General features: G+C 42.8%; 2 long non-coding RNA genes across 2 annotated transcripts; one reads left to right on the forward strand and one right to left on the reverse strand.

The window, feature by feature from the left end:
* Positions 1-2,860: 2,860 nt before the first annotated feature.
* On the reverse strand, positions 2,861-21,506 carry LOC144579502 (uncharacterized). The gene is made up of 3 exons (XR_013527199.1): positions 21,425-21,506; positions 11,633-12,113; positions 2,861-3,048 (listed from the first exon to the last, which is right to left on the reverse strand). It is a non-coding gene; the product is annotated as an uncharacterized LOC144579502 (long non-coding RNA).
* LOC144579501 (uncharacterized) lies at positions 8,154-17,936 on the forward strand. Its single transcript, XR_013527198.1, has 2 exons — positions 8,154-8,280; positions 11,909-17,936. It is a non-coding gene; the product is annotated as an uncharacterized LOC144579501 (long non-coding RNA).
* Positions 21,507-21,763: the final 257 nt, after the last annotated feature.

Below are 21,763 nucleotides of genomic sequence, written 5' to 3' on the forward strand. Positions count from 1 at the left end.
AATCATATATGTTTATGCTTATATCTGGGACTAACCTAATCAAGGCTACAGAGTTAGAAAGTATAGTCAGCCTCTTGACTTCATGTTCAGTGCCCCTTATAATCTTTCTTCTGCCAGCTACTCTCCCTATTTTCCATCTTGTACACCCAGCTGAAAGAGCTTTCTAGAATACCATTCTTCTTTGACTGCTCTCTCATTCACAAACTTTCAGCAACTCCTAAAAGCCCATAGGATAAAATTCCAGTGACTCTGCTTCTCTTTTAAGGCCCTCCACAGTAAGACTCCAAAGTATCTCACTAGCACTATTCCCACCCTATCAGTTTGGATGAAGCTACGTGAGTTTCCCGCAATGTCTTATGAGCTTTTTCAACCTCTGGCCCTTATCTTGTTGCATCCCCATGCCACCCCACAGATCCATCTTCGAGGTGCCTCTGTAATAACGGCGCCCATTGCTAGAAGATCTCTGGATGCTCCCAGCAGACAGTGAGCTCTCTCTTCCTAAATTCCACAGCATGGACGAAGCTGGAAAACATCATTCTCAGCAAACTGACAGAAGAACAGAAAACCAAACACGGCATGTTCTCACTCATAAGTGGGTGTTGAAAGATAAGAACACAGGGACACAGGGAGGGGAACATCACATACCGGGGCCTTTCGTGGGGTGGGGGGCCAGGGGATGGATAGCATTAGGAGAAATACCCAATGTATACCTATGTAACAATCCTGCACATTCTGCATATGTACCCCAGAACTTAAGGTATAATTTTTAAAAACCCAGCTTTTATACTATACTGATCTAAATCACAGACTCCTATACCACGAATCCTCAAGGAATATTTTCAGAGAATTTAAAAAAAATTTTTTAATCCATATCTTGTATAAACCACAATACTCTCTGGGCCTAGAGAGCAAATGTGCATTAGGCAGAGGTGAAGTCTAGCCTTTACCTGTCATCTCCCACCTCAGCTCAGAAAAGGGTCTCCCACCTCAGCTCACACCTCAGCTCTGCTGGTGGTTATTTACTAAATATCAGGTTCAAAAAGAGCTTAGATTAGGGCTTGCCTTCTCCTGATTAGACAAATAAGAGAAATGGAAGAAAAAATATTGGATCAAAGGTACAACATTTCTATTTCATCACCAAAATATTAAATGTACCCTACTTTATCAGAGGAGGAAGAGGAAGAGTGGAAAGAAAAAGGAAGACATTGAGAGGGATGGCTCAAGTTTAGAGCGAAGGTACCTGATTCCCATTTGTGGTTCGTCAGGGATCCATAATGAACATACCCAGTGACCCAGTGCCATGGGTTCAATAGTGATGACCTGGAGCCATTTCAGGTTGGGGTATTAGATTTCTGGAAAATGTGGGTGATTTTCTCTCCCCAGCGCATCTCACTGGATACTAGCTGTGAAAGTGCTGTATAAGTGTAAATGCTAGAGCTATGTGAGTGGTGACTGATTTCCAAAGGCCAGGCCAACCCCACCTTCAGAGTATGTCATCTGTTAAAATACATGAGACCATCGGGATCTGTAGAAGAGCAAAGGCTCCCTTTTGCACCTATGCTGTTGACTGATGGCCTTCTGGTGCTGGAAATATCCCTATGATCAGGGATGGTTAAACTGGTGGAGGGAAGCTAAAAATGACCAGCATAGCCATCGCTAACCTTTTGGTTTCCAGTTTCGGGAACCAGTTTCAAAATAAAATCTTTTTTTTTAAAGGAGAGGACATTTCTGTAGTTCTTCATAACACACTGAAAGAAAAGAGAATTTCACTCTGCGAGACTGGGGAGATTGTCTTTCCTGAGTTTTCTCAGCCCCAGCCGTTAACCCTGGAACATTTGTTCCAAGCTGGAACTTGAGCCTTGAAGTTCAGCCAAGTTGGGTGGACTTCCTGGTGCCTCCACTGCTGGCTTGTGGGAGCCCTGCCCTGGGACAAATGTACATGAATCCAAATGAAGCAGAATCCAGGGAACGGTAAAAGGGTTGGGGAGGACAGCGTTTGGGTCTGAGGGAATCTAGGGTTCTTGCTCTCAAGTCTGTATCTGCCTCTGAGTTACCCATGGGCTTATTTCTCCCATATTTTCTTTCTTTATCCGTTATTTGTTTAATTCACAAAAATTATATATACTTAGGGTGTACAAGATGATGTTTTGATATATGTCTATATTATGGAATGGCTAAATGAAGCTAATTAACATAGTAGCACCTTATCTTTTTTGTGACAAGAACACTTAAAATCTACTCTTTTAGCAGTTTTCAAGAAGTTAATGCATGCTGGGCTTAATACCTAGGTGATGGGTTGATAGGTGCAGCAAACCACCATGGTAACCAACCTGCATATCCTGCACATGTGCCCCCAAACTAAAACAAACAAACAAACAAAAATTTAAATATATGTATGTGTATATATATATGTGTGTGTGTGTGTGTGTGTGTGTGTGTATATATATATGTGTGTAATATTGATATTAACAAAATCACTTGTGATGGACAATGGATCTCCTGAATGTGTTAAAATTTTGTATTCCTTGACCAACATCTCCCTGGTCCCACCAACTGGCAACCTCTGAGAATAACCATTTTACTCTCTGCTTCTACAAGTTCAACTTTATTCTACATTCCGCATATAAGTGCCACATTTTGATCTGAAATACTCTTGGGCTCCCGGGCTCCCAAGGCCTGGCAGGCTTCAGTGAATGATCCACTTAACGGCCCCCCTCCCCTAAGATGCATTTGCAACCTCGCTTTAATTACGGCCCCCACCTCCTCTAAGGCAGCCAAGATATTTTAAAACCCTTGTTTTGATCTTCTTTGCATATCAGTTACACTATTTCTGAGCATGTTTATTTTTATTTTTTTTTTTCCGGTGGTGAGCCCATTGCTTTGAGCCCTCTGCTCGCACGTTTCCACTTCCTCTCACTTTCCTGTGCGCGGCTGTGGCCTCCGCTGTGCGGCTCAGAGTAGGCTGGGTGATTCTCATGGGCCTGTGGCCTTTGATGGAGCTAGGGGAGGCAAGTTCTTCCACCACTGGTGCCCCATTGCTCCTGACATCTGCAGAGGCAAGATGAAATTTCAGCTGTGTTTCATTTGTTCCATCTCCCAAGGAAGTGGCCCTGACTACTAGTCAGATAAGGGAAAAAGGGCCTTTCTTGGCCATGAAAGAGACCAGGGACTTAGTCCAAACTCTAACACTGACCTTGAAAAAATCCTCTTCCCTCTCTGGATTGGATTCAAAGTTACTGAAGCTCCAGTGGATTCCAAACGTTTTAACAATTAGCTGTTCTAACAATGTGCTTTTTTAACAACTGGCAAAAATCATTTACGTATTGAAGATGAGCTTAGGGTCAGCTTCTGAAATAAACATGTTGGAGACAGAGGGATGATTGAGGTACTCCACGTTCAAGAAGCAATGACTGAGATGTGTAGGATCAACCATCTCTTTGTGATGGGATCTTGTGAAATGTGTTTGTGATGGGATCTTGTGAAATGTGTATGAAATGACTTGTGAAAAGTCCAAGCTAACCTTTGTCATGGCGTACATATAAGCCCACATGCTTCCCAATGTTTTCTTATACCACAGCTTACCTAGAACATAGTATTTTTAGTTCAGCAAACAGGGCAAAAGAACAAAGCCACTCTTGCCCGGTAGCAACCAGCTCATTAATTGTGGCCGTGCTGAGCTCTTCCTGGCCACTTTAAAGATTGAAGAGAGAATATTTGGGCCCATTTGAGACCCAGACTTGGAAAAGTTCAATTTAAAGGATTAAGACAACTCTTGGTCTAACCAGAATAACAAGAGTGTTCCGACCTATGAAAATCACAAAATTCTAGAGAAGGCAAAACAGGTAAGAACGTGGGTCCTGAATCTAGACCATGGGATTCCCCAGAGACTCTACTATTTACCAACTGTATGTCTTTGGGAAACACTCAAGCTCAGTTTCTTTTATCTTTAATATGGGAATAATAATATTCTCAGTGGCGATAGGACTAAATAAGGTAGTGCATTTCAGCACATTCTGTATTAAAAACAGCCAAATTCCTAGGTATGTAGAGTGAATTATTTTTCTCCAGAAGACATTTGGAAGGTAGGACTCTTCCTATTTGTTTTAAATTAGTTTATCAGCTACTCTGCCTTGAACACAGGCTTGAATGAGATGATTTATCAAAGGTTTGCCTCCTATTTAGGAAGGAATACAAGGACTGACCTCCATGACTTTGGAAGGCACAGAAATGGGTACAGTGGTAGTATATCTGCATCTCAGGTGCCAATACAGAAGTCCCATTTTACACATTAACATAATAAACCTCTGGTTCACTCAGAGCCACACATGTTCAACAGCTGAATAAGAGCTAGAACTTGAATCTCTGACTTGATGCTGGTGCTCATCACATAGATCTCACAAAGAGAAACAGGATTTAAGATTCACTGTTACTGTACACTTTCCACTTCCTTCAACCCTATAAACATGCTGACATGCTCTGCAAAGTCCATTATTCATTTAATTGTGCTTTGATCCTTTCTTTTTTTTCCTACCTCCAGCCACAATGGTTTGAGGTAATTTATAGAAAATACAATAATGAATAATGAAGAGTATATAAAAATAAACTACAATATCCTATAAATAGACTATAGGATATATAGGAATGTGGCAGCCACAAAGCACATGTGTCTATTTATGTTTAAATTAATTAAAAGTAAATATAACTAAAATGTAGCTCCTTGGGTTCACAAGCCACATTTTAAGTGCTCAATCACCACATGTGGCCAGTGGCTACTTATTGGACATTTCAGAGACAGGATATTGCCATGATTGCAGAAAGTTCTATTAGACAGTGCTGTCTAGACAGACAACCAAATCATACATTCTCACACATTTGCAATGAAGCAGCCAAAATTTTGGCTCTGAGCTTCGTGTTGCTAAAGCCAAATAAAGCAAAGCAAAATCAGTTGTGTCATTATCAATTCCTCAAGGGAAGCAAAGCCTTTCTAGCACTTAGACCTAAGAGAATTCCTCATATGGGGCTTCATAGAAAAGGTCACCAAGTGACACGGCAAATAATGTCTTCAGAAACCACAAGAGACACTTTGAATTTATAATTCACTAAAATTCAACCTAATGAAAACATATCTCTGGTGAGAGGTTAGGATACTTACCTGGCTCTAAAGAGAGATAGCCTAGCAAAATCAGTCAAGTGAATTTGCTCTACAGGAATGACGTTAGAATCTGAGGCCTGAACAGCAAGATGATGCTGCCATTGTAGATCCGGAAGAAGAACATCCAAACAGAAGGAAAAGTAAGTGAATGTTCTTTACATCTGAAAGTATTGAGCAAATTTGAGGGAGAAAAAGGCCAGTGAACTTCGTGGATGAGGCTGAGAGTGGAGGGAGATGATGCCGAACAGGCAGTTGGGACCAGATCATGTAGGGTGTTATAGCTCATGGTGAGAGGGTTTAGCAAAGAGATGAACTTGGAATTTACAGCTTTAGAAAGATCGGTCTGGCTACTGCACGAAGAGCTGACTGCAGAGGGAAAAAGTGTGGGCAGGAAGAACATGGTAATAGCTTGGAATAAGATAGTCAGCAGTACAGATGGTGAGAAATAGTCTAATATTTTAGACGTGAAGTCGATAGGACTTGCTGAGAGATTAAACGTAGGGTTTCAGGGAAATGAAGAATATCAGAATGACTCAATTGTTTATGGTGAATAAATAGCAAAGGAGCCAGGTAACACTTACTGTGACAGGGAAGACTTGGGGAGGAGGAATTTGGGGGCAGAGAAAGACTAAATCAATAGTTTGGTTTGGGTTCACGGTTTGTGCGAAGTGCTTATTACATATACAAATAGAGTTACGGAGTCCGAAGCTCAAGGGAGAAGCCAGTTAGAGATGGAGATTTGAAGTTATCTGCATATAAATGGTATTTTAAAGCCATGGGACTCAATGAGTTCATCTAAGAAGAGTACAGACAGAATAGAGATAAGAACCTCAGAGCACGCCAAAAGCTGACGTCGAGGAGAAACAGTCAGACAAGGAGACAGAAAGGTAAGGACAAGCCAGGTGAGTGTGGGATCACAAAGCCTAGAGGAGAAAGTGTTGAAGGAAGTATGAAAGATTGACCATGTCAAATTCAGCTCAGCAGTTCTGTTAGTTGAATACCCTTTGACCTTGGAAACGTGTAGGTCATTGGTGACTCTGATAAAGACTATTTAAGTGGAGTCATAGAGTCTAAAAAAATTAGAGCAGAGTTGAGGAGAGAATGGGAGCTAAAAGAGTGGAAACAGGAAATGTAGATCTTACTTTTAAAGGTTTTTTTGTGAAGCCATCAAAGTACGGAGGTGGTAGCTAAAGGGAGGTGTAAGGTCAAGGGAGAGCCGGCTGCTTTTTTCAGTCGTTGTTATAAAGGCATATTTGTATGCTGATGGGATAGATGTAACGGAACATCAGAAACTGATATTGCAAGAGACAAGTATAGGAAAGGAGATAGGATCCAGAGGACAAATGGAAGGGTTGGCCTTAGAAACCATGCTACTTCCTCCACTATAATAAGAGGGAGGCAGTGTATGTGGGTACAGATGGAGGTGGGTTAAGGAAAAATGCAATAACTCTCCTCCGATAGCAAAAAGGAAGGTCATAATCCTGGGGCATGGAATGTATAGAGCATGGTGGATATTCAAGTAGGGAGCTAAAGGTTTGAGGAAAAAAACAAAAAAAACCTGGAGCTAAAGGTTTATCCCAGAGACTGAAAAGTAAATTTTCTAGAAGCTCATAGGATCCACCAGCACGGTCTGTTTCAGGTTTGTGATCAGGAGTTTAAAGTGAACTGGTCAGCATGGTTTGCAACGTTCTTCACAACATTCTACTGTTTGGTTCCAAGCAAAGAAGGAATTAGAGAATATACATCTCACCAGGATTGTGGTTTTTGCCAGGTACAATAAAGGGAAAGGCAGCAGGAGAATGTGAGGTATTGAAAGGACAGTGTTTATGGCACAGAGTAGAGGGAGTTAAGGTTGGAATAGGGGTGAAGGCTACCCAGGAACACAACATCACTGGGCTCCGCACATATCCAAAGTGTCTGCCTGGACCCATCAGTATGTCAAGAATTTTCCTTCCCTCCTCAAAGGAAGCTCAATACTGACTTCACCTGATGCCTGCCACATCTAGAATCCCCCTTCAGGGTTTTTGCAGTCAATTAAGGACTGAGTGTTGGGCACCAAACTGGGTGAAAGAGTAGCTCATGAGCACACACACACACTTGCAGCGGAGTCTCAGCACATTCTTTAAACCTAAGAGGCTGTGTGGCTGGCAGGAAAATACCCTAGACATGCAAAGAAAAGACCTGGGTTTCATCAGTTTCTGTGGCTTTTACCAAATGAGAAAGTTTTTTCATATCCTGAGCCTCTGCTGCCTCTCATCAACTCTGGCCTGGCTTAAATTACAGCTTCTTATACAGATCTGATGAGTTGGTGAATGTACAACCATTTTCAAGTGTAGGGAATTATGGAGATGTGAGAAATTACATTGTTATTATGACTCTGCAAGGGGGTACCAAATGCAAATCTAAGGCATTTCTGGTGTGAGATTGATTTCAAATGTCAGCTAATATAGGTCACCATGGCTTAAAAGTAATTTGCCTTAAAATTAGAAACTTATGAAATGCTTAAAACGAAAGGCAGTGCATTTCAAAACAGAGGCAATTGAAAGCAAATTTCTCTTCTGTGTGTGTGTGTGTGTGTGTGTGTGTGTGTGTGTGTGTGTGTGTGTGCAGCATCCTATGAACCCGTGGCTCTCACAGGCCCAGGAGATTGCTGCAGTTGGCAGCCCGGTGAGTGTTGAACAGCACAGCACTAATTTCTGAGTGACTCTGTAACCCTGAGTGAGTGACTCTACCTTTGGATGCCTCAGTCATCTTCTCTGTAAGGTGGGAAGAATTGTACCACCTCCTATTCCACTTACATGGTATCAGGAAGATGTTATTTGTTTTTAAAAGGAAAAAAAGAACTTAAAAACACTCTCGGTTACTCTGCAAAGAGGTTGTTGTAAATGTGAAGTGTCACTATTATTAAGTGCGAGGCGATCCTTCCCACCCCCATCATGTTCCAGCGCTACAACGTGAGCTGTGTGACAGGCTATTTTTAAATTCCCATCTCTGGAAGCATATGGTCCTGCACAGTGCCAAAAAGAGAAAAATGACCTGCTTCGGTTTGTTTGCTTGTTTGTTTTGATCCGATGGAGCATTTTCTATGTTCCTGTTAAAGGCTGTTCTTTCTACTTTAAACTTTGAAGGTGAGTGCTAAAGATCTTCTACAATGTAGTCTGAAATACACTGTGGCACTCTAACTTGCTTAGACAATGAGAAGAGGTCATACCAGGGCAATGATGTATTTATATAAGTCTGCATTTCTTGTGTATCATCTAAGACATTTCAATAATATGATTATTTTTAACTATTTTTATGATTTTTCTCTAATTTTGTGGTAGTTGTTTGTTTAATAGCAGCATTTTTAGGTAATTTCTTTTTGTAAATATTAGAGCATTTATTTTATAAAATAAAAGAGATTCCTTTTTTTTAATGTTACCTACAAAAAAAGAAGTTGTTTCAAAGCTTTCCTGATTGTTTATTACTATTACTTCTTTTTGCTTTATGTTTATTAATATCAATTGTTATTGACTGAAGCCCTTTCCCATGACAAATATACAGTACATTTATTATAAACTTCATTTTTGCTGCCCCCTTGAACTGACTTAACTTTACCTCCTCTGCTGTGCTCTTTGGCAAGACTGTCCTGAATCTTGTCAAACTTCCCACTCATTGGATTTGATTTCTGAAACCAAATTCCTGGAAAGATACCTATCTGATCATCTGGAAAACGAAAGAGATGAAAACACCTATTTCACAAGTTTCAGGGGACCTGACTTTTGTGCAAGAGCAAAAAATTTCCCCAGTTGAGGTCAATAAGGTTCCCACAAGCTCTTTTTTTTTTTTTTTAAATCTTTTCTTTTCCTCTAAGTCCAGGATTCAATTGTCTTCTCTTTGGGTCAGGTGATAGATAACAACAGAATTGATGACATTTCATGGCACTTATCCAGTGAAAAAGGTAATTTAAAAGGAAGGTGGTAAGGAAAACTCAGAAAGAAAGATGGGACCTGCAGCCTTCAACTAAATGATGAAATCAAGAATACGTCAGAGGATTTTGAAGTGTTCTGTGTCGCCCTGGGAGTCAATAAGAAAGCCAATCAGGGAAATTCACAAAAGCACAAAATTTTTAAAAAAAGAATATGCAGTTACAGGCATATCCAACATTGCAAATCTCTTAAGCAGGGGTGAATGCCCTTAATTAGAGAGGGTCAGGAAGAGCATGCATGAGCACTTCTGCGGATGTTGTAGCAGAAATCCTTAAATTGGCCACACGTGTGACTCAGTAACCTTCATGGTCCTGTCCTGCTCTGAAAACCTCTGATTCTACAGATCAGTCAGCAACTTCACATCCTTTTTGATAGCTAGACAAATAGACACTGTGAGACCACTTTGGGTTTTCTTTTTTGTTTGTTTGTTTGAGACAGAGTCTCGCTCTGTTGCCTAGGCTGATGTGCAGTGGCACAATCTCGGCTCACTGCAACCTCCACCTCTTGGGTTCAGGCAATTCTCCCGCCTCTGCCTCCCAAGTAGCTGGGGCTGCAGGAGTACATCGCCACACCTGACTAATTTTTTTTTGTATCTTTAGTAGAGACAGGGTTTCATCATGTTGGGTAGGCTGGTCTTGAATTCCTGACCTCAGGTGATCCACCTGCCTTGGCCTCCCAAAGTGCTGAGATTACAAGCGTGAGCCACTGCACCTGGCCCACTTTGGGTTTTCAAGAATCTTCCTGTGACATGTGGAGAGGCTCCCTACTTATTTGGTTCTCCTTCTTCAATTTATCTCAAATCCCAAAGTGTAGCACAAAAAGAGAAGGCAGGTTAATAATATGACGTTTTCTTCCCCTACAACCAGAACTGTCTTTCACTTACATGTAATTCTTTCTCCACTTTCATTGGTCTGGTCCAGAACCACCAAGCAGACTCCTGCAGCATCCCTCTTCCCTCCTGTAGCCGCAAGTTCATTCTTTACATAGTCTCTCTAAATTATCATTTCATCATCACCTATCATTTTTCTAAAAACTGCTGTGTCTCTCCCTCAAGATGTTAACTCTGCTCAGCATATAAATCCATAACTCCATTCTGACTGGGAGATCTCACTCCAAGCAGATTGGTCTATCCAAAGTTTACTGACAAAACTCTCCACCAATTGATTCAGTCATGCTGCACCCATAAAGACCTTCTTCAGGCTAGGGCACAGTGGCTCACACCTGTAATTTTAGCACTTTGGAAGGCTGACATGAGAGGATTGCTTGAGGACATGAGTTCGAGACCAGCCTGGCCCACATGGTGAAACCCCATCTCTACTGAAAACACAAAGATTAGCTGGGCGTGGTGATGCATGCCTGTAGTCCCAGCTATGTCAGGAAGCTGAGGGACGAGAATTGCTTGAACCCAAGAGGCGGAGGTTGCAGTGGGCCAATGTTGCCCAGGCTGGAGGTTGCCACTGTACTCCAGGCTGGGCAACAGGGTAAGACCCCACCTCAAAAAAAAAAAAAAAAAAAAACTCATGTTCATCTTCTCTGTCTACTTCATCACCTGGCACTGTCTCACCTCCTCCAGCTTCTCCACACCATCAATGATCTCCCCCTTCTCTGCATTCCTAGGGGGTTCAGAGTCTCTGGGCATCATTTAAGTAGTACTTGCTTTACAGACTTGAGGTGTTATATATCTGTTTTTTTAGGGAATGTGTCTCGGTCTCCCAACAATGAGTTGTAAGTTCCCGGAGGGTAGGGACCATCTCTTACATTTCTTTTGAACTCCCTTGGTGCTTAGCACATTGTAGGGCATGGGAGAGTAGCATGAGTGTTCTTAACACTCATGGCAGACTTTAGCATGTACAAAGCACTTCCATCTGCCATTCATGTAATGTTCCCAACAACTGGCTGTCATCTGCAAGGAAGATAAGGAATAGTGTCTTACAGGTGAAGACACTGAGGTTCAAAGAGCTTATAATACCAGCAAGTGCAACAGAATTTATAGTCCAATGCTCTCCCAGTAACAACCACTAAATGAGTAGATAAAGAACAGATCTTGCAGTTCAAAAATGTGTGGGTAGCCAAAGGGAAGTGGGCACATATTTTACTACACACTCCATCATGTTGCTGTAGATTGACTGCCAATACAGGCTAGAGAATTCTTCGTATGGATGGACTCAGTCTGACTGACACATGGTCCATGTTTCTTTGACTCTGGCCATGTTCTGCGAATGAGATGAGATTCCACTAAGAACCAAGAAGGCTTTGAGATGTGTTTCTATCGGAGCCTAGATGAAAATCCGTCACCTTAGACATTGCTCTGGGCAACCTCTGGGCCTGTCCATCTCCAGGCGTCTAGAAATCTGTACCCAAGGCAGATAGAAAGGATAGGGGCCTGGAAGAAGCCTTAGGCACCAACTGGACCTCAGTGTTTTTCACTTGTTTAACTGCTAGATTCACCCAATCACATTGAAATCAATTTTATGAGACTTTGAAAATGTGTTTCTGTTCCTCTAGAAATTACCTCTAAATTTTCTAGTGTAAACGTCTGCCAGCTTTGTTCAGCCAAGTCCCTTTTCCCCCTCTTTTCTTTGACAATGAAAGCCACTTTGGTGCCAACGCTCAGAACTGGCAGGTGTTTGATGACACATGTTCTGTGATAAATGTTTATTACATAAGTTCATTCAAGCTAGCTACCAGAGCTTTTGAGGCATCATTGCTACTTATCATAAAATTGTCCTTGAAAACCAGAAGCCCAATATATTCCCAAAAGTTCTATTTTTTTTCTTTCTTCTTTTAGGCTCTCTGTGTTCTCTCAACTTCTGGTGCAATGGAGAAGTCGGGAGATGGTGCTTGAATCCTGACTCTGTCACAAGCTGGCTGTGTGACCCTGGGAAAGCCACTTCTCTGCTCCGAGCCTAGTTGCTCATTTGTAAAACGAAGAGGTGGAAGCTGTGATTGCCAGGGTCTCTCTAATTTCTGATGTGTCCCAATAAGAGGACAAACTGGTGGGGAAAAAGAAGCAATTTCAGTCAAGCAGAAACACGTTTGCCTTTCCTCACCCAGAATGTGCTTTACATAACTGAATTTTCTTCCTTTTTTACTGGCTTGCCCTCCAGTCAGGAGGCAGGGGAGCAGCAAGGCTGGCAGTGGCTTGGAGAGGGTGCCTGTGCAGGGATAGATGTGGGGACGGGATGCTGAGGAAGGTTTTGCCAGCGAGTGAATGAGGCACAGGCACCACGAACTACTAGAGCTTCGTATTACCGTGATCATGCTGTATTAGAATGGCATCATCTCACTTCCTCCAGCTTCTCCACACCATCAATGATCTCCCTGTTCTCTGTACTCCTTAGGGGTTCAGAGTCTCTGGGCATCATTTAGGTAGTAAGCACTTCACAGACTTGAGATGTTATATAGGGGATGTGTCTTGGTCTCCCTGAGTTTTAAGTGTCCAGAGGGTAGGGACCATTTCTTACATTTCTTGTTACTGTGATTTTATGTTATATTAGAATGAAAAGACCTGCAGGGTATTGAAAGTACAAAAACCTAGAGAAGTACTACTAAGAAACTGCCAGTCCCATGATTATTCTAGATGAAACATTCAGAAACTTTAATGATGCAAATTAGATTCGTTTTTGAAGAAAATACTTACATATTAAGAATTGTACGGCCGGACGCCGTGGCTCACACCTGTAATCCCAGCACTTTGGGAGGCCGAGGCGGGTGGATCACTTCAGGTTGGAAGTTCGAGACTAGCCTGGCCAGCATGGTGAAACCTTGTCTCTACTAAAAATACAAAAATTAACCAGGCGATGTAGCACGCACCTGCGGTCCCAGCTACTCAGAAGCCTGAGGCACGAGATTCACTTGAACCCAGCAGGCAGAGGTTGCAGTGAGCCAAGATTGCACCATTGCAACCCAGCCAGGACAACAGAGTGAGACTCTGCTTCAAAAAAAGAAATTAAAAATTGTCAGCTTGATATTTTTTTCCTCCAAAACTTTCAACTAGCGCATGTGAAAACATGCGGTAGGTCTTATCATGCATTAAAGTTTGCACCAAAATTTCACACACTGTTACTGTCTCTATTTTATAGGTGAGGAAGCTGAGATGCTAACAGGCCCAGCACCTGGTCAGAAGATTCAAATCACAGGTGGCAACATGGAGAGTTAACCCAAATCCCTTGCCCCTGGGTCTGGAACTCTCTCTGCTACTGTGCTTGCTCTAAGGCATTCTTCCACATTGTTCCACAGAGAGCTTTGCTTGACCTCAGGCAGAGATGAATGATTATCTGTAAACCAGAATCAGGGTTTATCTCTCTGCTGTCTAAAATACTAATGTACAATCACAGCCTATCAGAGCAATAAAGTTCCCTAGATAGCACCAAGCCTTTTCCTCAGCTGAGTACCTCAGTGGTCCTCTCTGGTGTTCTAGGACAAGCTAGTGGCAAAATCAGCGCTGAAATCCCTTAACTCCCACTTTATACTCTTTATGAAACTTGGTATTAAAAACCAAAGTGAAGCCAGGCACCATGGCTCACGCCTGTAATGCCAGCAGTTTGGGAGGCTGAGGGAGGTGGATCGCTTGAGGGCAGAAGTTCAAGACGAGCCTGGCCAACATGACAAACCCCCTCTTTACTAAAAATACAAAACTTAGCCGGGTGTGGTGGCACACACCTGTAATCCCAGCTACTTGAGAGGCTGAGGCAGGAGAATCACTTGAACCGGGAGTTGGAGGTTGCACTGAGCCAAGATGGAGCCACTGCTCTCCAGCCTGGGTGACAGAATGAGACTGTCTTAAAAAAAAAAAAAATCAAACAAACAAACAACAACAACAAAACAAAGTGATTGAGGAGATCAATCACTAAGTAGTATCAGGAATTATTTTTTTCAAGCCGCCTAATAATCCTGCTGACCAAGATTGGACAGAGTTAACTTTCACCTCAGTTTCCTCACCAATTTCCTCACTTTCATTACCAACCTCACCAATAGCATGTAGAGGGACTGAGGCAGAAGGAACTGTTGCTGATCATGAGTCATCCATTCTTGACCTTCAGCATGTTTTGAAAATGTGTTGTGAAATGCTTACCAATCAATAATTCCATCACCAGGCAGCGTGAGGCTGGGAGTTATGCAACAGGCGGAACAGGGCATTACTGCTGCATCATTCAGGAGACTCCACATTTCTGTTGTGGGCAGAACCTTCAGCAGGACCTAAACACACAAGGTCCCCGTAAAATTTTTTAAAAGAAACAAAGGGAGGATGGAGAACAGAGAAGTGAATGTAGACTTTTTTGCTTCATTGGATCAGTAAAGTGGGGCTAGCAGCTAAGTGTAGATATTCTCAAACACCTGTTCTTTTCTGGCAAAGGTTAAAACCGATGTTACACTCTAACATGACGCTACTGCTAGGCAACTCTTCTCTGGGCCCCAGACAGTAGCTAGACATTGCAAGTGTCCTAGGTGAAGGAGGTAGCTACTACAAGGAAAGGAGCACAGAACAAGGAGGTGAAGACCCAGGTCAAGTCCCTGGCTGCCACTTACAAGGCCTATGACACTGAGAGTGGTCACATCACCTGTCAGATCTCCAGGCCCTTCTGTCCTACCAAGGATACATGGCATCTGCCCCGTAGATTATACACAGTTCAGAAATGAAGAGGGATGTGAAAACACGTTACAAACTACACAAATTCAAGGGACTATTAGTAGAAACCCATGTCTGATTTTGCAAGCTCAGATAGAAGGAGTCTCCCGTTTAAAGAAGGGCACTGGGGTATGACTTATGGTTAGAGGCAAAATCAACGCCTGTCCCATGCAGGTGACAGAGGAGAATTTTCTAACTCTAATTTGTGGCAGTCACCATTAGCTCTAAGCAGCAGTGTGCTGGAAAATGTTTAACTCGTTCTGCAGAGTTGAAAAGGCCCTGAATTACAGGTTTTGCTGATTTCTGTGGTATAGATACTTGCACAACGGCACATTCAAGCTATCAACATAACATCAATGACCATGAGTGAGGAGAAGATGCCCACCACCATCTCTCCCATCTATGCAAGTCAGCATACCATTGGAAACCTTTCTGGAAGCTTAGGATGCTATCATGAACTTTGCAAGCCTTCTTGACATATGGGACCCAAGTTTTAACATTCAGCCAAAAGCATCACTCTAACAACTCAGAAATTGAAATTCTTATTCTTATGGACATCACTGAGCCCTAAAATCTAGTTCTAAGACCCTGAGTAATGTTCTTTTCAAATCTGATGACTTGAGGGATCAGCAAGCGTAGTGGAATCCAGCATAGTGTGAAAATAGAGTCAGGATCTTAGGTCAGGCAGTCGTTTCATCTGCGTGGCCGTGCACGAGTCACCTGCCGTTTCTGAATCTCAGTTCCTACATCTACGAAATGGGAAGGGACCTGGCTTTGCCTGTTTCCAGGGCTATTTTGAGATCAAAGGAAAGAATGCAATCGCAAGAATTTTGAGGACAGCAAAATCCTATTTGCCTTTGAATTATTAATACTACTTGCTTAAAGGGTGATTAATAGACACTATTACTCATAATAGTGATCACTGCAAGCTGTGTTAGGCAAGCCCTGCACAGGAACGTAAGTCCTCTCTCTAGAGCACAAGCCCATACAGTGTCTCTGCTAAGTACAGTGGGGCTCAGGTGGGGCCTGCATGACATAAAGTGAATGGCCCCTGAGGCCTGTGGAGTAGCTCTATTGTACTGGGCTTAGGCTCATCAGAAACTGCTTTTGCCCACAAACCTTTACAATTAATTTACGGAGGTTAAAGACATGATCCAGCCCAAGCATTATTCTAGGGCTTTACCACTCTCTCCATAGACCTGGGCAATGGACTGTGCTCAAAACTTTTCCCCAACCAACTTTGAGACTGTATTTGAGGCTATATTTCTGTTGGGTTGAAGGCTGGGGAGTCTGCATTTTAAACAAGCACCGCAGATAATTCAGTTACAAGCAGGACTTGGTCAAAAAATTTTTTATATGATGTGAAAGTTGATGGAGCAGAACAAGGAAAGGATTCTCCATTGATTCTCTGCCAGGTACTTGTTAGAAAGCAATACTTCTTGACGGCAATCCTGGCTGTGCAGGGAGACACACCTTTATAATCCACTTCCTGATCAGGCCTCTTCCTTCCTTTGATATAGTATCGCTGCCCCTAGCTACCCAAACACACATAGGACGGCTAAAATATACAGCTGTGCCTAGGTTGGGCACACAGAATGTCAGCCACCAAGGCTTCTGTGAACAGTATAGATGCTCACTTTCTGCTATCCGGCACCCACCCAAGGACAGCACAGGGAGATGATTTGAGAGAGGTTTATCTAAAGTTCTGTCTATCCACCTAGTCCTGTGTATATCCTAGAGGAAAAGTTCTGTTGATCAACACAACACCTATTGATTCCGTATCATCAGTTCACATATCCTAAAGACAACCTTATTGATCTGTGTACAACATTATTCTATCTTTCATCTACCCATTTAGTCAACAAATACTTATCATGCTCCAACCATGTCAGGCACATATATAGAGCTGAAAATGTAGGATGAATAAGGTTCCTTTTCTGTCTTTGAAAAGTTAGTCTTGGAGGATTCAGAAACTAAGCAAACAGTTGCAGCACATGTGGTAAGAATAACTGAAATTTACACAGGTATTGGAGCATACAAAGGAGGGAAATCCTCACTGTGGTGGCTGTTGCAAGGGGGCCGGGAAAGCTTCCCAGAATAGGAGGGGACCAGGTTTGCAAAGGCAGTGGGACTTGTAGACAGAAGAAGTAGCCCATGCAAATCACAGCCACAGGGGCAGCGATGTGCACCCGGGGAACGAGAAGTGCATGGTACCCCAACAGACAATTTGTCAGGGATATGGCAGCAGATCAGACTGAAAACCCAGCAGGTGAAAGTCCTCGTCTGCCAGGCCATGAGTTTAGACTTCACCTTGAAAGCAATAGGCAGCCTTTTGACGATTTTCAGAAAGATTAGGTTTGCGTTTTTTATAGATGAGTTCGTAGAGTGTGGAGAACAAGTTGAAATAACAGGAAGGCAAGTTAAGAAGCTATTGAAATAGCCTAGCTGAGAGATGACGGGGACCAGAACTGAAGCAGGGGTGTTGGAGGTGAGGAGGAGAGGATGGATCTTAAATAAATCAAGGAGATAGTACCTCCAGGATTCAGTGGGTGTGAGCTGGAGGTTGGGGTGGGGTCACCTAAACAACCTGAGATTTTTCTGACAGAGACAGCTTGTGTATGTGATGCTTTAACCAAGATAATAAACACGGGGAGATGAACCAATTTCAGAAAGAAGTTAACGAATGCAGTTTGGAATATGTTCAGTTTGGGATGACTCTTACATATCCAAGTGAAAAACTTTATTCAGTAGTTTATATGGGTTTGCAGTATGAAATGGAAATATAAGAACTTTTTTTAAATTAGATGTGAAACTCTTGCTAAAGACATATTCATCACTCTTGTAATGAATGTACTCAGATCATGTACTCAGTGATACATTCCTTTTCAAAATTAATACTAGGAAAAAATGTCTCTCAAATAATCAGGACACATACTTCTATCAGAAAAAGAAAATGATGTAAGTCATCATGTTTACTTTTTTGCCCTGCCTGCCAGGAAGCTCAGTTATATTTCATGCTCAGTTGCGGTAACTATGCCAAGCCTTACAATGTAACACATTGGCTTTCTTGCTATTGTTCTAGCTTTATCTTTGTATTTGCAATGTAACATCCCAGTGTGTGTCCCATATACTGAAAGCTCCCTCTACTTCTCTCTGGTAATAAAAGTATGTATGTTTTCACTTACCATTATTAAGTTCAGGTTGAGCCCTATTTACTTCAAATATTTTTAAGGCTCCCAAAAAGAAGTTTTTCTTTACAGTCTATGAGAGTGGCTATTTTTTCCCCGAATAAAAGAGAGATTAAAAAACAAACAAACAAACAAAAAAACACCCTCTTTGGAAAGGGAATGGATCCTCAGGGACTAGCTAAAGCCAAAGGAGCCAGAAGCTGATAGATCATTACAAGAAGCTAGAGCCATTGACTCAGAAAGAGCATCTGAATGGTATGAGGAACAAAACCCGAGCAGATGAGTTCTGACCCAGCAACGCTCCTACTTCTCAGCCAAGTGGAACGCTTTACTCCCAAGATGAGGTAGGGCTGTGATAAAGATAGCACCAGAGAGCGTTTGAGCAAATTCTTTTTGGGTTATTAAGAGGTATTCTTAACATTGGAGAAAAAAAAGTCATCATCAACATAATTTTTATCATTTAAAAATGCCCTTGAATCCATCATCTACCTGAGTCTTCTCCAGTGTTCTGATGGGTACTTAGGACAAGCACTGCCATCATTCACACTTCGTGGATCTGCCTATTCCAACATAATGTTACTTTGGGCCCCTTTTAGAAAACACATATCAAGCTGGGCTTACTCCCCTTTATTGAGATCATTCATAGTTATGAAAGCAGAATAACAAGGCCAGGCACGGTGGCTCACGCTCGTAATCCCAGCAATTTGGAGGCCAAGGCGGGCGGATCACCTGAGGTCAGGAGTTCAAGACCAGCCTGACCAACATGGTGAAACACCCTCTCTACCAAAAATACAAAAATTAACCGGGCATGGTGGCAGGCACCTGTAATCCCAGCTACTCAGAAGGCTGAGGCAGGAGGCTTGCTTGAACCTGGGAGGCAGAGGTTGCAGTGAGCTGAGATCGTGCCATTGTACTCCAGCCTGGGCAACAGAGTGAGACTCAGTCTCAAAAAAAAAAAAAAAAAAAAAAAGGAGAATAACAAGAGTAAATGATATTCCCTGATTTTCACCCAGGATTTTCAGATTCTAGAGCTCTGCCACCCCCGTCATAATATGTGACCCTCACAGCCATCCTCTGAGGTAAGCCAAGGAGGATTTATTATCCTCATTTCACAGATAGAAAAGCTGAGACTCAGAGAGAGGCAATACCAAGTGGCACTCCCTCTTAGCTGCCTTTGTAGAGTTAAAAAAGGAAAGATGGAGACCGTGTGCTCCTGGACGTTCCTCCACGGAGCCCAACAGCTTTGGAATCCTCTGGAGCTTTCGGGAGGAGGCCCCTACTTCAGGCTTCAACCGCTCATTTACTGGCATAGTGAGATGCTAGTGATAAAAACCACAAAATGGACAGTTTTAACTAATGTGACTTCCCCCTTCACTAATGAATGCAGCCACTTTGTCCCACAAAATCAATGGTGGGTTAGAACCCCTTTTTTCCTTCTGGTAGAATTCACCTGCCTCTGGTTTTATCAGCCAAGAGGCCTGAGAGCAGCCAATCAATAAAGCAGCCATCTAACCCATTTTTAAAGGAGTTGATGAAATTAAGAACATTGGGTTTTCTTAAGCCAGGTCCGGAAGACCTTCTTAGCTATGAAACCTCATGCAAGTCATTTCACCTCCCTGTGTCTTACTTCCATCTGAAAAATGGGTTGCAAATAAACCCTGTCTGCCTCACCTTGTAGACTGGTTCTAAGATCAGAGTTAGGTGTTATTAGTACCTTGTAACTATGTTCTGAGAAGGTGAGGGGAACTCAGTCCTATCCCTGCAGGAGGTTCCAACATGTAACTCAAAGGGCAAAGAGGTAGCATAGGAAAAGCATGGGCCTCATGGGACGTAGACTACTAGGTGCAGCACATGCAGTGAGGCCTGCACTGCGGTGAGAAGAGAGAGGCAGGGGGCTTAAGCACCGCTACATAAGACCCTGTTCCACATGTACCCAGTCTGAGTAAAGTCACCAGAAACTACAGTCGGAAACTCCTTTAGAATAATCAATTAGTCCAACAACTTTATTCCCCAGGGAAGATAAAATTTACACACTTCCTGTAATCAATCAATCCCACAACCTCTCGAAACTTCAGTCAGAAAATTTGCAAACTGCTAAGTAATACACAACTTTTGTTATAGGTGGCAGACTAGAGGTGGAAGGGAACATCAGGCTCTTTAATACACATAAACGAAAACATATTGGTCTTTAAAGAGTTATGATGAACTCTTGGTTTTTCACTAAGAGACTAGAATTTTTAAATCGTAGACAGTAGAGCCAGAAAACCTCTTAGAGGCCATTTGCTAATTTATCCTCCCCCCACCCATTTTACAGAAAAGGAAACTAAAACTCAGAGAGACGTGACCTGCTTCCAGTTATACCACAAAGTAGAATCAGATAAAATCATGAGCTGTGTCCCTCTCTGCATTGAACTCAGCACACATTTTACTGAGCACCAACCAAATTCTTGCTGGAGAAGTAAAGATGGGTAAGTTGTAGAATGCATCTTCAAGGAATTCAGAGTCCTTTAGGGAGACAGACATGTCAACAGATGATTCCAGGACAGATTGGCATGTGCTTTATTAACGATACAGAGTGCTACGGGAATACACAGCACTGAGAGTGGCTAATTCTACCTGGGGTTGTCAGGAAAGCCCCCACCCAGGAGGGGGCATTTAAGCACATTGGCAGAGTGGAAGGGTATTCCAAGCAAAAGGAAAGGAGTGAACTAAAGCAAGGGGATGGGAGAGAACACAGCTTGTATGGAAAGCCCCACACAGATAGTTCAAAACAGCTGGAGGGTTTTTAGAAGGTGCTGCAAAACCATCTCAGGGCATGTCACTGGGTCACAGCTGCCACCCTCCACCTCATTTGGCATGCTCCCTGGGGCTATGGCCTGTGTCCGACTGATGGGCCGGTATAACACCTCGCCAAGTGCCGATGGTGTGGTAGGGCTTAATGAAGTTCCTTTGAAGATGAGAGGATTGTGAGGGAGAAAAGAATTTGCTACTCAAGTGAGTCAACTGGAACGGAAGGTGTGTCCTGGCTTCTGAGACCTAGCACTCTGGCTGGGTGAGCAGACAGCGGAGGTCACCTCCCCTGGGGCCACGGGGTTCTACCTGGGAACATCAAGTCTTTTTTTCAGCAAGTTGTTCCTAAGCCACAACACTTCTGGCTCAACCCCTGCCTTTGTAGTTTTACCAACGTAATTGATCCCAGAGCTGGGATTTTGCTGTACCCCTCGGTTTCCTATGGAGTGATGATAAATCCAGGCCCTCTTGGAGCTGCAGCACAGCCCAGGCCTCCTGGGGAAGAGCACGGAGGAATATGTAAGAAGCAGACATAAATAGTCTTGCTGTAGTCATCCTCTTGGGTTCCCTGAGCTTCCTGTCCTGAGCTAAGATTTTCCTCTGGGGTTAGCTGAGGCACAGAAAGATAAACAGAGCTTTAAAGTGACTCTCCTCATTGGAAAGCTACAAGCATTTCCAATACACCATTTTTTCCTACCTTCTGGTGTGCGTGTCTCGGCTTCCCATCATCACACCCCTGTGAAGACTCCGTAAGGTGTGTATGGGAAGAGGAGAGACCATTTGAGTATGAGATGTCTTTCAAGTGCCCTCCCACATTTGCTAGGTCTACAAAATGTCAAAGCAGCCAGACAAATCGTGCCAGGATTCATCATGGCAGGGGGAAACCAGTCACCCCTGATGTTCCCCATTGAACAACCCAAACAACCCTTAATGACTAAGGTTTTTTCCACTTACACCTGGTTCTTTTGCTTTCACCACACAATTGTGTTAGCAAATGAGATCCTTGAGTAAGCAAAACAGATCCTTCACTGATTCT

This window comes from Callithrix jacchus, chromosome 15 (assembly GCF_049354715.1).
Source record: "Callithrix jacchus isolate 240 chromosome 15, calJac240_pri, whole genome shotgun sequence".
Classification (NCBI taxonomy): Eukaryota; Metazoa; Chordata; class Mammalia; order Primates; family Cebidae; genus Callithrix; species Callithrix jacchus.